Source organism: Lolium rigidum, chromosome 1 (assembly GCF_022539505.1).
Source record: "Lolium rigidum isolate FL_2022 chromosome 1, APGP_CSIRO_Lrig_0.1, whole genome shotgun sequence".
NCBI lineage: Eukaryota > Viridiplantae > Streptophyta > Magnoliopsida > Poales > Poaceae > Lolium > Lolium rigidum.
Window position 1 is genome coordinate 267472990 of NC_061508.1, and position 14164 is coordinate 267487153.

A 14164-nucleotide genomic window follows, 5' to 3' on the forward strand; every position below is an offset into this window, starting at 1 on the left:
GAGTAGTTCACCCCTGGACTATGGGTCCATAGCAGTAGCTAGATGGTTGTCTTCTCCTCATGTGCTTCATTGTCGGATCTTGTGAGCTGCCTAACATGATCAAGATCATCTATCCGTAATTCTATATGTTGTGTTTGTCGGGATCCGATGGATAGAGAATACTATGTTATGTTGATTATCAATCTATTACCTATGTGTTGTTTATGATCTTGCATGCTCTCCGTTATTAGTAGAGGCTCGGCCAAGTTTTTACTCTTAACTCCAAGAGGGAGTATTTATTCTCGATAGTGGGTTCATGCCTCCATTAAATGCGGGACGGTGACGGAAAGTTCTAAGGTTGTGGATGTGTCTGTTGCCACTAGGGATAAAACATTGATGCTATGTCCGAGGATGTAGTTATTGATTACATTACGCACCATACTTAATGCAATTGTCCGTTGTTTGCAACTTAATATTGGAAGGGGTTCGGATGATAACTCTGAAGGTGGACTTTTTAGGCATAGATGCATGCTCTGGATAGCGGTCTATGTACTTTGTCGTAATGCCCAATTAAATCTCACAATACTCATTATATCATGTATGTGCATTGTTATGCCCTCTCTATTTGTCAATTGCCCGACTGTAATTTGTTCACCCAACATGCTATTTATCTTATGGGAGAGACACCTCTAGTGAACTGTGAACCCCGGTCCATTCTTTTATATCGAATACTGCAATACTTGTTTTACTGTTTTCTGCAAACAATCATCATCCACACTATACATCTAATCCTTTATTACAGCAAGCCGGTGAGATTGACAACCTCACTGTTTCGTTGGGGCAAAGTACTTTGGTTGTGTTGTGCAGGTTCCACGTTGGCGCCGGAATCCCTGGTGTTGCGCCGCACTACATCTCGCCGCCATCAACCTTCAACGTGCTTCTTGGCTCCTCCTGGTTCGATAAACCTTGGTTTCTTTCTGAGGGAAAACTTGCCGCTGTACGCATCACACCTTCCTCTTGGGGTTCCCAACGGACGCGTGCTGTACGCGTATCAGCGGCGGCTCTGGAACTTTTCTCGTATCGTGGCTTATCGGTTTAGGGTTTTCGCGACGGAGGCTTTAAGTAGGCGGAAGGGCAGCCTCGGGGGAGTCCTGGTGCAGCCACACCATAGGGGGCGCCCCCCCCTTGGCCGCGCCGCCTTGTGGGGTGGGTCCCCCAGGGCTCCCCTCTGGTCCCTCTCTAGCTCTCTGGAAGCTTCGGTGAAATATAAGATCGTGGGCGTTGATTTCGTCCAATTCCGAGAATATTTCCTTTGTAGGATTTCTGAAACCAAAAACAGCAGAAAACAGGAACTGGCACTTCGGCATCTCGTCAATAGGTTAGTTCCGGAAAATGCATATAAATGATGTAAAGTGTGTATAAAACATATGTGTATCATCATAAAAGTATCATGGAACATAAGAAATTATAGATACGTTGGAGACGTATCAGGCGCGCCCAGCTATGGGGTGGGCCCCCCGGGCACCCCCTCGCGCCGCCCTTTCGCCTATATATTCCTCGCGACGCGAAAACCCTATATCAATCAATCACACTCCAGAAAGACTCCAGGGGCACCGCCGCCATCGCGAAACTCCATTTCGGGGACAAAATCTCTGTTCTGGCACGCCGCCGGGACGGGGAAGTGCCCCCGGAAGCCTTCTCCATCGACGCCACCGCCTCCATCATGCTCCATGAGTAGTTCCCCCATGGACTACAGGTTCTAGCAGTAGCTAGTTGGTACTCTCTCTCCCATGTACTTCAATACAATGATCTCATGAGCTGCCTTACATGATTGAGATCCATCTGATGTAATCGGTGATGTGTTTGTTGGGATCCGATGAATTGTTACATTATGATCAGTCTATCTATAAAGTTTGTGAAGTTATTGTTGCTGCAATCTTGTTGTGTTTAATGCTTGTCACTAGTGCACGAGTGGCATGATCTTAGATTTGAGCTCTATAATTATTGCTTAGATTGTATCTACAAGTTGTTTGCACATGTCTATGTCCGGAACCCGAGGCCCCAGAGTGACATCAACTGGGATAACTGGAGGGGATGGCTTAGATATGAGGATCACATGTTTTCACCAAGTGTTAATGCTTTGCTCCGGTGCTCTATTAAAAGGAGTACCTTAATTACCGATGAGATTCCCTTGAGGCCCGGCTGCCACCGGTTGGTAGGACAAAAGATGTTATGCAAGTTTCTCATTGCGAGCACGTATGACTATATATGGAAAACATGCCTACATGATTAATAAACTTGATGTTCTGTCTTAATGCTATTTCAATCCTATCAATTGCCCAACTGTAATTTGTTCACCCAACACTTGTTATTGGAGAGTTACCACTAGTGTAGATAGATGGGAACCCCGGTCCATCTTTCATCATCAAATACTCACTCAGTCCTATATGCCATTAGAAGTAGTATCAACTATTTTCTGGTGCCATTGCCTCTCGTGTTACTCACTATCTGCTATCGTATTACTTGTTACTATTTCTCTCATATTATTGTTGCTTTCACATCACCCACTGTTACTAGTGCTTTTCCGGTGCAGCTGAATTGACAACTCAGTTGTTAAGGCTTATAAGTATTCTTTGTCTCCCTTTGTGTCGAATCAATAAATTTGGGTTTTACTTCCCTCGAAGACTCGTTGCGATCCCCTATACTTGTGGGTTATCAAGACTATTTTCACGGCGCCGTTGTCGGGGAGGCATAGCTCTACTCATAAGTTCACCCAGGGAGTACACTCTACCTCTCTCTCTGTTTTTATTTTATTTTGTTTTGCTTAGTTTACTTTTGTCTAGTTTATTTGTGCTTAGTTTATTTCCGTCTAGTATTATTTTGCTTAGTTTACTTTTGTCTAGTTTGTTTTTGTCTTGTTTTATTTTTCCTACATACCCGAAAATCCATAAAAATTTGAAAAACCGAAAAATTAAAAACTGTTGTTATGGAAGAACCCACAACCTATTTGGAGCTTATAGAATTATATATGAATTATAGACAATCAGGAAAGGGTAAAGTCATGAGTGTTGTGATAGAAAAATTGAATACAATTGCTAAAATCTTGCTTAAACGCCATGATATAAATTGTTGCTCTGAACAGGATACTAAACATCTTAAATTCCAATGTGGCTTTAGTGAAGAAGTTTTAATTGTGAACTATAATTGGAATAACTATATTCATCTTGGGTTCGAAGAAGTAGAACAATTTGTTTTATTTATGGGAGCTTGTGAAATAGAATCCTTCATGTCTAAAAATTATGAAACTCTGTGTTGCTTGTAAGGACCTTAAAGATTATGTCTCTTCTATCCTTGATTTTTGCATAGAACATTACAGCAATAATCCTTATATCATTGATTATAAAGAGAGACTCATTCATGCACAAGAATGCACTCACAATTTGCAGGGAACCTGTGAAAGAAGAAATTGATGAACACTGAAAGCTCATTGGATGAAAAAGAGGAGGAGAGTGATGAACAAAAGGAGGAAGAATGGATTAGCTACCCATGCCAACCTTCTAATGAGAGTAACTCTTTATCTCTTACACTATTTGATTGTCCTCCATGCTTACCAAAGGAGGATGAATGTTATGTTCCTGTGGATTCTCTTGAAATATTCCCTGTGAGTAAAACTTGTGAGAATAATTATGCTACTGTTATTCATGATAATCCATGCTATTTTGATAAATTTTATGATAACTAGCAAGGTGGCCCGCGCTCTCGCGCGGTCAATATATTTGTAGTTTAGGAAAACACATTTAGTAGGAAATTATGATTTCACTTTATATTTTAGATTATTTTATGAAATAAATATTGTGCATAATAAGAAATTTTAATAATTTTAAAACTTTATTTTCGTTCTATGTTCTTTGTGTCATGTAAATTATAGATATATTTTGAAAAATTGGACTGCACGTATTAATTACTGGGTCATTTTGGACCCTCTCAAACATAGCCATCAGCATCTCCAATTATAAAAATCCTTATTTTCTTGGGATTATAAGATGCAAAAAAGTCAATTAATTAATATTTTACTATTATTTATAGCTCTTAAAAATGTCAATACTCTATATTGTTTTGTGAAAAATCTCAGTTCAGCGTTCAGAACATTAAATATTTATTTATTTCAAAACACAGTTCAGTGTTCTGCTTCAGCATCAATCCACTAACAAAAGACAACCAACAATATGAGGTAACTAAGTTCAGTGTTCTGCTTCAGCATCAATCCACTAACAAAAGACAACCAACAATATGATGTAATAACTAATAACAAACATAAACCTTGCTACCAAAGCTTTATTTGAAGAAACAATATTTAGGACTATGTATAGGAAAATCATCTGACACTAATCATGGCTAAAAAAATAAGCAAACGTAGGAACACCGTTTATATTAGTTGGGGCACGACGAATTGTTTATTATGCTATGTACACGACTGGAGCTGCTGGACTTGCATCTATTTAACCCATATGGATGGCGGAATAGTCATCTTATTGACCCTCCAAAACTTTAAGTGCCATATGAGTCAAACTTGGGGCAGCTGGGCTGTTGGTAGAGGTAGGTCACAAGAAGAGGTAACCTAGTTGTGTCTGTGGGAGTCTACGATGTCGTGGGCTTGTTTGTAACTTTGGAGTTTCTTCCTCCTCAAGCTTAATACAAAACGCGCAGAGCTCGTGCAGATATTTGAAAAAAAATATGAGTCAAACTTGGATCCTAGCTTTCGAATTTTTGACCTTCGCTCATGCGGATGTGTGCATTCTTGACATGGAGAGGCTGGACGCAAACTCGTTTACTTGTGTCAACTTGATGCGAAGCCTTGAAATTAAATAATTCGCCATTTTGTCGGAAAAATAGCATGCATATGAGCTAGTGATAAGGGTAACGTAATAGACCATCGCATGATTTACCTGTTTGCAAAACTTCAGGGTAACAACTAACAACTATTCAATATTCATAAGCATAGAAAATTCTGATACATCAATGTACCCGCTCATGTAGAGAAAATATGGTACGCAGAGGACATACGATTACAGTAGTCTATATTGAAGGCTGCAGAGGACATTCTTAGGAAAAAAATAATGGAACAATAGCTAACGTTAAAAATCTAAGTGATGCGTACATCAAAAATATATACCGCAGAAGCGGAAAACCCTAGATATATTTCTGGAGTGATCTAAATAGTATATATTAGCTTTTACCATGACTCGATATCAACTAGTCCCTCCGGTCTCTTTTAATTGACTCGGAATAAGTACAATTTTATACTAAATTTGAGTCAATTAAAATGGACCGGAGAGAGTATATTATAGACCCGCCGAATGACTAAGAATACACTCCGGTTAACTGATAATCAAACCCAGGCCAACAAAATGCATACCTTTTGAAATCAACAACACTAACGTTAAAAATCTAAGTGATGCGTACATCAAAAATATATACCGCAGAAGCGGAAAACCCTAGATATATTTCTGGAGTGATCTAAATAGTATATATTAGCTTTTACCATAACTCAATATCAACTACTCCCTCCGGTCTCTTTTAGTTGACTCGGAATAAGTACAATTTTATACTAAATTTGAGTCAATTAAAATAGACCGGAGACCGGAGAGAGTATATTGTAGAGCCGCCGAATGACTAAGAATACACTCCGGTTAACTGATAATCAAACCCAGGCCAACAAAATGCATACCTTTTGAAATCAACAACAGTGAGATGTCCTTTCATAAATGAAGTTGAAGAAACAAACAGTAATTAAGTAGGGTTGATGCATATTTCACAATTACATAATTCATAAGAATCATGATTGATCCAAATCATCAGTATTTGGAATATATTTCCAACACTATGCGCCTGATCGATTTGTAAATACGAATTGGACTACTCACAGTTGACACCCAGTCAGCCATGAACACGGCAGTGTAGGTCACCTATCCAGACAATACTTAGGATAGGATCGAGTGGAGATTTGCTTCTTGCCCTGTGTGCTTCCCCATACTGCTTTATGCTGATGTACACACGTATACATACGTACACATCAAGCCTAAGTAGAATTGATTCCTATTCCGGCGATTCCGAGCGTAGCAAAGCTAGCTTAAGTTAGCCTCGTCCACTGAGTTGCATCATAAGAGCACCATATCAATTACGTATGAAGCTAGCTAGCTTTTAAGGGTTGTACGTATAAACAAATCAATTAGGTCTTGATGATTCGATCAGCTTTGCTGCGTGGCTTCTCTCAAGCCATCTCAACAATTTGTTTTCTTGGTCTGGGCGCGACGATCCAGCAGATTGACAATGTCAATTCGAAGTCTGTCAATAGAAAACTGGCAACTCACATATCTTCAGCCAATTTTGATCGGTAGTCTCAAACTCTTCATGGAAATATCAATATGTAGATTAGATCACCTTGCAATGCGTCCAGATTGGATCAATTCATAGTGCATCTCCATGTATCTAAACTGAAATTTGGGAAATCTCTGCATTGGATAAATATCCACGCCAAGGATAGAACTTCTCGCCATAATTAAGATCAAACCGTGCGTCCGGCCATGGCCGGCAGAACTTTCTAAGATTGTATGACCTTGCCATGGCCGCGGCTCAGAGAACATGAACTCCTCTATCGATCTTGCAAATTGTATCTGGATTGCTGGTGTAGAGTCGTCTACTATGTGCGTAAGGCAACCAAAATTGGAACCATCTGCTCCCACCAAAACTGAATCCTTGTTGTGCACCAAAATAGATGTGTATGCATATTAGACGGCTCACAAAGTGAAAGCCAGATTTAATGTGGTGACTGTGTAGGACGTAGCTTCTTTTTCTTAAATGGAAGAACGCAGCTTTCCATTCCTTCGGATGAAGCTATACGTGACCTTATTATCTTGTTAGCTATTTAATTTTGAAAAGGTACGACTTATCAAGGGCATTGGTGGGTAATTTATTTTAACTTTCATGCTAGTAATTTTTTTTACGATCCATTGGCTGACATTCTCTTGTTAGTTAAACTGATGGTCAGATGTTTCTAATTTTTGTGAGATTTTCTAGACTATTTTTCTAATTTCTGGTTAGCCCGTAATGTACTTTTAATATATAATAGATGCTTTGTTTGTGCCTAATGTCGAAATGCATGGTACGAAAGAGTTTTGCTTGTCAAATGTTTATGATAAATCTCTAGATGATGGTCCTATGTTACTTGATAATATTAATTGTACTACTAATGAAAATGGGATTGGAGAGGTCTTGACTTTATCTAGGAGTCCCATATCTTTTGAGATTGATCAATCATCTTGTTATATTGATAAAAGTGGTTTTGAAAGTTTTGATCCTATTATTTTTTAGCTTGATAAAAATATGTGTTTGTGGATCATGAAAAACATGCTTTATGTGATAGTTATATTGTTGAGTTTATTCATGAAACTACTGAAAATTATTATGAGAGAGGAAAATATGGTTGTAGAAATTTTCATGGTACTAAAACACCTCTCTATATGCTGAAACTTTTGAAGTTACTCTTGTTTTATCTTCCTATGCTTGTCACTTTGTTCTTTTTGAATTTATTTGTGTACAAGATTCCTATGCGTAGGAAGTGGGTTAGACTTAAATATGTTTTGAATTTGCTTCTTGATGCTCCTTTTGCTTCATTTTCTATTTTCCATGTGAGCATCATTAAAATCTACTGAGTCCATCTTAATGGCTATAAAGAAAGCACTTCTTGGGAGATAACCCATGTTTTTTATTTTGCTACTGTTTTGTTGTGTCTTGGAAGTTGTTACTATTGTAGCAACCTCTCCTTATCATGCTTATTACATTGTTGTGCCAAGTAAAGTCTCTAATAGAAAATTGTTGCTAGATTTGGATTTCTGCGCAGAAACAGATTTTGAGCTGTCACGAATTTGAGTAGATCTCTCTGTAGGAGTGATACGTCTCAAACGTATCTATAATTTCTTATGTTCCATGCTACTTTTATGATGATACTCACATGTTTTATACACATTATATGTCATTATTATGCGTTTTTCGGAACTAACCTATTGACGAGATGCCGAAGGGCCAGTTGTTGTTTTCTGCTGTTTTTGGTTTCAGAAATCCTAGTAAGGAAATATTCTCGGAATCGGACGAAATCAACGCCCAGCATCTTAGAATTCCACGAAGCTTCCAGAACACCCGAGAGGGACCAGAGGAGAGCCACAGGGGGCCCACACATGAGGCTGACGCGGCCCAGGCCCTGACCGCGCCCCCCTATTGTGTGGCGGCTCCGTACCCCCTCCGACTCCGCCTCTTCGCCTATTTAAAGGTCTCTGACCTAAATCTTCGATACGGAAAAGCCACGGTACGAGAAACCTTCCAGAGCCGCCGCCATCGCGAAGCCAAGATCTGGGGGACGAAGTCTCTGTTCCGGCACGCCGCCGGGACGGGGAAGTGCCCCGGAAGGCATCTCCATCGACACCACCGCCATCTTCATCAACGCTGCTGTCTCCCATGAGGAGGGAGTAGTTCTCCATCGAGGCTAAGGGCTGTACCGGTAGCTATGTGGTTAATCTCTCTCCTATGTACTTCAATACAATGATCTCATGAGCTGCTTTACATGATTGAGATCCATATGATGAGCTTGTAATCTAGATGTCGTTATGCTATTCAAGTGGATTTTACTTATGTGGTCTCCGGAGACTCCTTGTCCCACGTGTGTAAAGGTGACGAGTGTGTGCACCGTGTGGGTCTCTTAGGCTATATTTCACGGAATACTTATTCACCGAGTTATGATTTGAGTTGGATGTCTCTATGAAATTGTGGTGTGTTAGTACCTCCTATGAATGCTCACGAGTGACGGCGTGGGGTGTTTATTAGTACTTGGGAATACATCTTTAAGGTTTGCCTACATGATGAATTAGTGTTCGTTATCTTGCCGGAGAGTAATTCGTAATAGCATAGTGAAGTGCTTATTTATATTCCTTTATGATTGCAATGTTGAGAGTGTCCACTAGTGAAAGTATGATCCCTAGGCCTTGTTTTCAAATACTGCAATCATCGCTTATTTACTCGTTCTACCGCATCTTTACTTCCTGCAATATTACTACCATCAAGCGCACGCCCAGCAAGCTATTTTCACGGCGCCGTTACTACTCGCTCATATTCATTCATACCATTTGTATTTCACTATCTCTTCGCCGAACTAGTGCACCTATACATCCGACAAGTGTATTAGGTGTGTTGGGGACACAAGAGACTTCTTGTATCGTGATTGCAGGGTTGCTTGAGAGGGATATCTTTGACCTCTTCCTCCCTGAGTTCGATAAACCTTGGGTGATCCACTTAAGGGAAACTTGCTGCTGTTTTACAAACCTCTGCTCTTGGAGGCCCAATGATGCGTGTAATTGACACGTCCGTTGGGAACCCCAAGAGGAAGGTGTGATGTGCACAGCGGCAAGTTTCCCTCAGTAAGAAACCAAGGTTTAATCGAACCAGTAGGAGTCAAGAAGCACGTTGAAGGTTGATGGCGGCGGGATGTAGTGCGGCGCAACACTAGAGATTCCGGCGCCAACGTGGAACCTCCACAACACAACCAAAGTACTTTGCCCCAACGAAACAGTGAGGTTGTCAATCTCACCGGCTTGCTGTAACAAAGAGTTAACCGTATTGTGTGGAAGATGATTGTTTGCAGAGAAAACAGTAAAACAAGTATTGCAAGCAGATTTGTATTTCAAGTATAAAAGAATGGACCGGGGTCCACAGTTCACTAGAGGTGTCTCTCCCATAAGATAAAAGCATGTTGGGTGAACAAATTACAGTCGGGCAATTGACAAATAGAGAGGGCATAACAATGCACATACATGTCATGATAAGTACAAGTGAGATTTAATTGGGCATTACGACAAAGTACATAGACCGCCATCCAACCGCATCTATGCCTAAAAAGTCCACCTTCGAGTTATCGTCCGAACCCCTTCCAGTATTAAGTTGCTAAACAACGGACAATTGCATTAAGTATGGTGCGTAATGTAATCAATAACTACATCCTCGGACATAGCATCAATGTTTTATCCCTAGTGGCAACAACGACAACACAACCTTAGGGGTTTCTGTCACTCCCCAGGTGTCAATGCAGGCATGAACCCACTATCGAGCATAAATACTCCCTCTTGGAGTTACTAGCATCAACTTAGCCAGAGCCTCTACTAATAACGGAGAGCATGCAAGATCATAAACAACACATATGTAATAACTTGATAATTAACATAACATGGTATTCTCTATCCATCGGATCCCGACAAACACAACATAGAGTATTACAGATAGATGATCTTGATCATGTTAGTCAGCTCACAAGATCCAACAATGAAGCACAATGAGGAGAAGACAACCATCTAGCTACTGCTATGGACCCATAGTCCAGGGGTGAACTACTCACTCATCACTCCGGAGGCGACCATGGCGGTGTAGAGTCCTCCGGGAGATGAATCCCCTCTCCGGCGGGGTGCCGGAGGAGATCTCCGGAATCCCCCGAGATGGGATTGGCGGCGGCGGCGTCTCGCAAGGTTTTCCGTATCGTGGTTTTTCGCCTCAGGGGTTTCGCGACGGAGGCTATAAGTAGGCGGAAGGGCAGAGTCGGAGGGCTGACGAGGGGCCCACACCATAGGGCGGTGCGGGCCCCCCTCTGGCCGCGCGGCCCTATGGTGGCGGCGCCTCGTCGCCCCACTTCGTATCCCTTTCGGTCTTCTGGAAGCTTCGTGGCAAAATAGGACCCTGGGTTTTGATTTCGTCCAATTCCGAGAATATTTCGTTACTAGGATTTCTGAAACCAAAAACAGCAGAAAACAGCAACTGGCTCTTCGGCATCTTGTTAATAGGTTAGTTCCAGAAAAATGCACGAATATGACATAAAGTGTGCATAAAACATGTAGGTATCATCAATAATATGGCATGGAACATAAGAAATTATCGATACGTCGGAGACGTATCAGCATCCCCAAGCTTAGTTCTGCTCGTCCCGAGCAGGTAAAACGATAACAAAGATAATTTCTGAAGTGACATGCCATCATAACCTTGATCATACTATTTGTAAACATATGTAATGAATGCAGCGATCAAAATAATGGTAATGTCATGAGTAAACAAGTGAATCATAAAGCAAAGACTTTTCATGAATAGTACTTCAAGACAAGCATCAATAAGTCTTAAATAAGAGTTAACTCATAAAGCAATAAATCAAAGTAAAGGTATTGAAGCAACACAAAGGAAGATTAAGTTTCAGCGGTTGCTTTCAACTTGTAACATGTATATCTCATGGATAATTGTCAACATAGAGTAATATAACAAGTGCAATATGCAAGTATGTAGGAATCAATGCACAGTTCACACAAGTGTTTGCTTCTTGAGGTGGAGAGAGATAGGTGAACTGACTCAACATAAAAGGTAAAAAGAATGGTCCTTCAAAGAGGAAAGCATCGATTGCTATATTTGTGCTAGAGCTTTTATTTTGAAAACATGAAACAATTTTGTCAACGGTAGTAATAAAGCATATGAGTTATGTAAATTATATCTTACAAGTTGCAAGCCTCATGCATAGTATACTAATAGTGCCCGCACCTTGTCCTAATTAGCTTGGACTACCGGATCTTTGCAATGCACATGTTTTAACCAAGTGTCACAATGGGGTACCTCCATGCCGCCTGTACAAAGGTCTAAGGAGAAAGCTCGCATTTTGGATTTCTCGCTTTTGATTATTCTCAACTTAGACATCCATACCGGGACAACATGGACAACGAGATAATGGACTCCTCTTTAATGCATAAGCATGTGGCAACAATTATTATTCTCATATGAGATTGAGGATATATGTCCAAAACTGAAACTTCCACCATGATTCATGGCTTTAGTTAGCGGCCCAATGTTCTTCTCTAACAATATGCATGCTCCAACCATTAACGTGGTAGATCTCTCTTACTTCGGACAAGACGGACATGCATAGCAACTCACATGATATTCAACAAAGAATAGTTGATGGCGTCCCCGGAAACATGGTTATCGCACAACAAGCAACTTAATAAGAGATAAAGTGCATAAGTACATATTCAATACCACAATAGTTTTTAAGCTATTTGTCCCATGAGCTATATATTGCAAAGGTGAATGATGGAATTTTAAAGGTAGCACTCAAGCAATTTACTTTGGAATGGCGGATAAATACCATGTAGTAGGTAGGTATGGTGGACACAAATGGCATAGTGGTTGGCTCAAGTATTTGGGATGCATGAGAAGTATTCCCTCTCGATACAAGGTTTAGGCTAGCAAGGTTATTTGACACAAACACAAGGATGAACGGTACAGCAAAACTCACATAAAAGACATATTGTAAACATTATAAGACTCCACACCGTCTTCCTTGTTGTTCAAAACTCAATACTAGATGTTATCTAGACTCTAGAGAAACCAAATTAGCAAGCTCTAAGTGTTTCTTCATTAATGGGTGCAAAGTATATGATGCAAGAGCTTAAACATGAGCACAACAATTGCCAAGTATCAAATTATCCAAGACATTTTAGAATTACTACATGTAGCATTTTCCAATTCCAACCATATAACAATTTAACGAAGAAGAAACTTCGCCATGAATACTATGAGTAGAGCCTAAGGACATACTTGTCCATATGCTACAGCGGAGCGTGTCTCTCTCCCATAAAGTGAATGCTAGGATCCATTTTATTCAAACAAAACAAAAACAAAAACAAACCGACGCTCCAAGCAAAGTGCATAAGATGTGGCCGAATAAAAATATAGTTTCAGGGGAGGAACCTCGATAATGTTGTCGATGAAGAAGGGGATGCCTTGGGCATCCCCAAGCTTAGACACTTGAGTCTTCTTAGAATATGCAGGGGTGAACCACCGGGGCATCCCCAAGCTTAGAGCTTTCACTCTCCTTGATCATATTGTATCATACTCCTCTCTTGATCCTTGAAAACTTCCTCCACACCAAACTCGAAACAACTCATTAGAGGGTTAGTGCATGATAAAAATTAACATGTTCAGAGGTGACACAATCATTCTTAACACTTCTGGACATTGCATAAAGCTACTGGACATTAATGGATCAAAGAAATTCATCCAACATAGCAAAAGAGGCAATGCGAAACAAAAGGCAGAATCTGTCAAAACAGAACGATCCGTAAAGATGGATTTTATTAGGGCACCAGACTTGCTCAAATGAAAATGCCCAAATTGAATGAAAGTTGCGTACGTATCTGAGGATCATGCACGTAAATTGGCTTAATTTTCTGAGCTACCTACAGGGAGGTAGACCCAGATTCGTGACAGCAAAGAAATCTGGAACTGCGCAGTAATCCAAATCTAGTACTTACTTTACTATCAAAGACTTTACTTGGCACAACAAAACACAAAACTAAGATAAGGAGAGGTTGCTACAGTAGTAAACAACTTCCAAGACTCAAATATAAAACAAAAATACTGTAGTAAAAACATGGGTTGTCTCCCATAAGCACTTTTCTTTAACGCCTTTCAGCTAGGCGCAGAAAGTGTATATCAAGTAACATCAAGAGACGAAGCATCAACATCATAATTTGTTCTAATAATAGAATCATAAGGTAACTTCATTCTCTTTCTAGGGAAGTGTTCCATACCTTTCTTGAGAGGAAATTGATATTTAATATTACCTTCCTTCATATCAATAGTAGCACCAACGGTTCGAAGAAAAGGTCTTCCCAATATAATGGGGCAAGATGCATTGCATTCAATATCCAAGACAACAAAATCAACGGGGACAAGGTTATTGTTAACCATAATATGAACATTATCAACTTTCCCCAAAGGTTTCTTTTTAGCATTATCAGCGAGATTAACATCCAAATAACAATTTTTCAATGGTGGCAAGTCAAGCATATCATAGACTTTCTTAGGCATAACAGAAATACTTGCACCAAGATCACATTTACAATCAAAATCTTTGACCCTCATTTTAATGATGGGCTCCCAACCATCCTCTAGCTTTCTAGGAATAGAAGTTTCAAGTTTTAGTTTCTCTTCTCTAGCTTTTATGAGAGCATTTGTAATATGTTTTGTGAAAGCCAAGTTTATAGCGCTAGCATTCGGACTTTTAGCAAGTTTTTGCAAGAACTTTATAACTTCAGAGATGTGGCAATCT

At 40.1% G+C, this 14164-nt stretch overlaps 1 protein-coding gene across 1 annotated transcript in view; it reads right to left on the minus strand.

Moving 5' to 3' along the window:
* Positions 1-14164, minus strand: part of LOC124658499 (NAC domain-containing protein 75-like) — a 28128-nt gene that overhangs the window by 8399 nt on the left and 5565 nt on the right. The gene's annotated exons all lie outside the window — the stretch shown is intronic.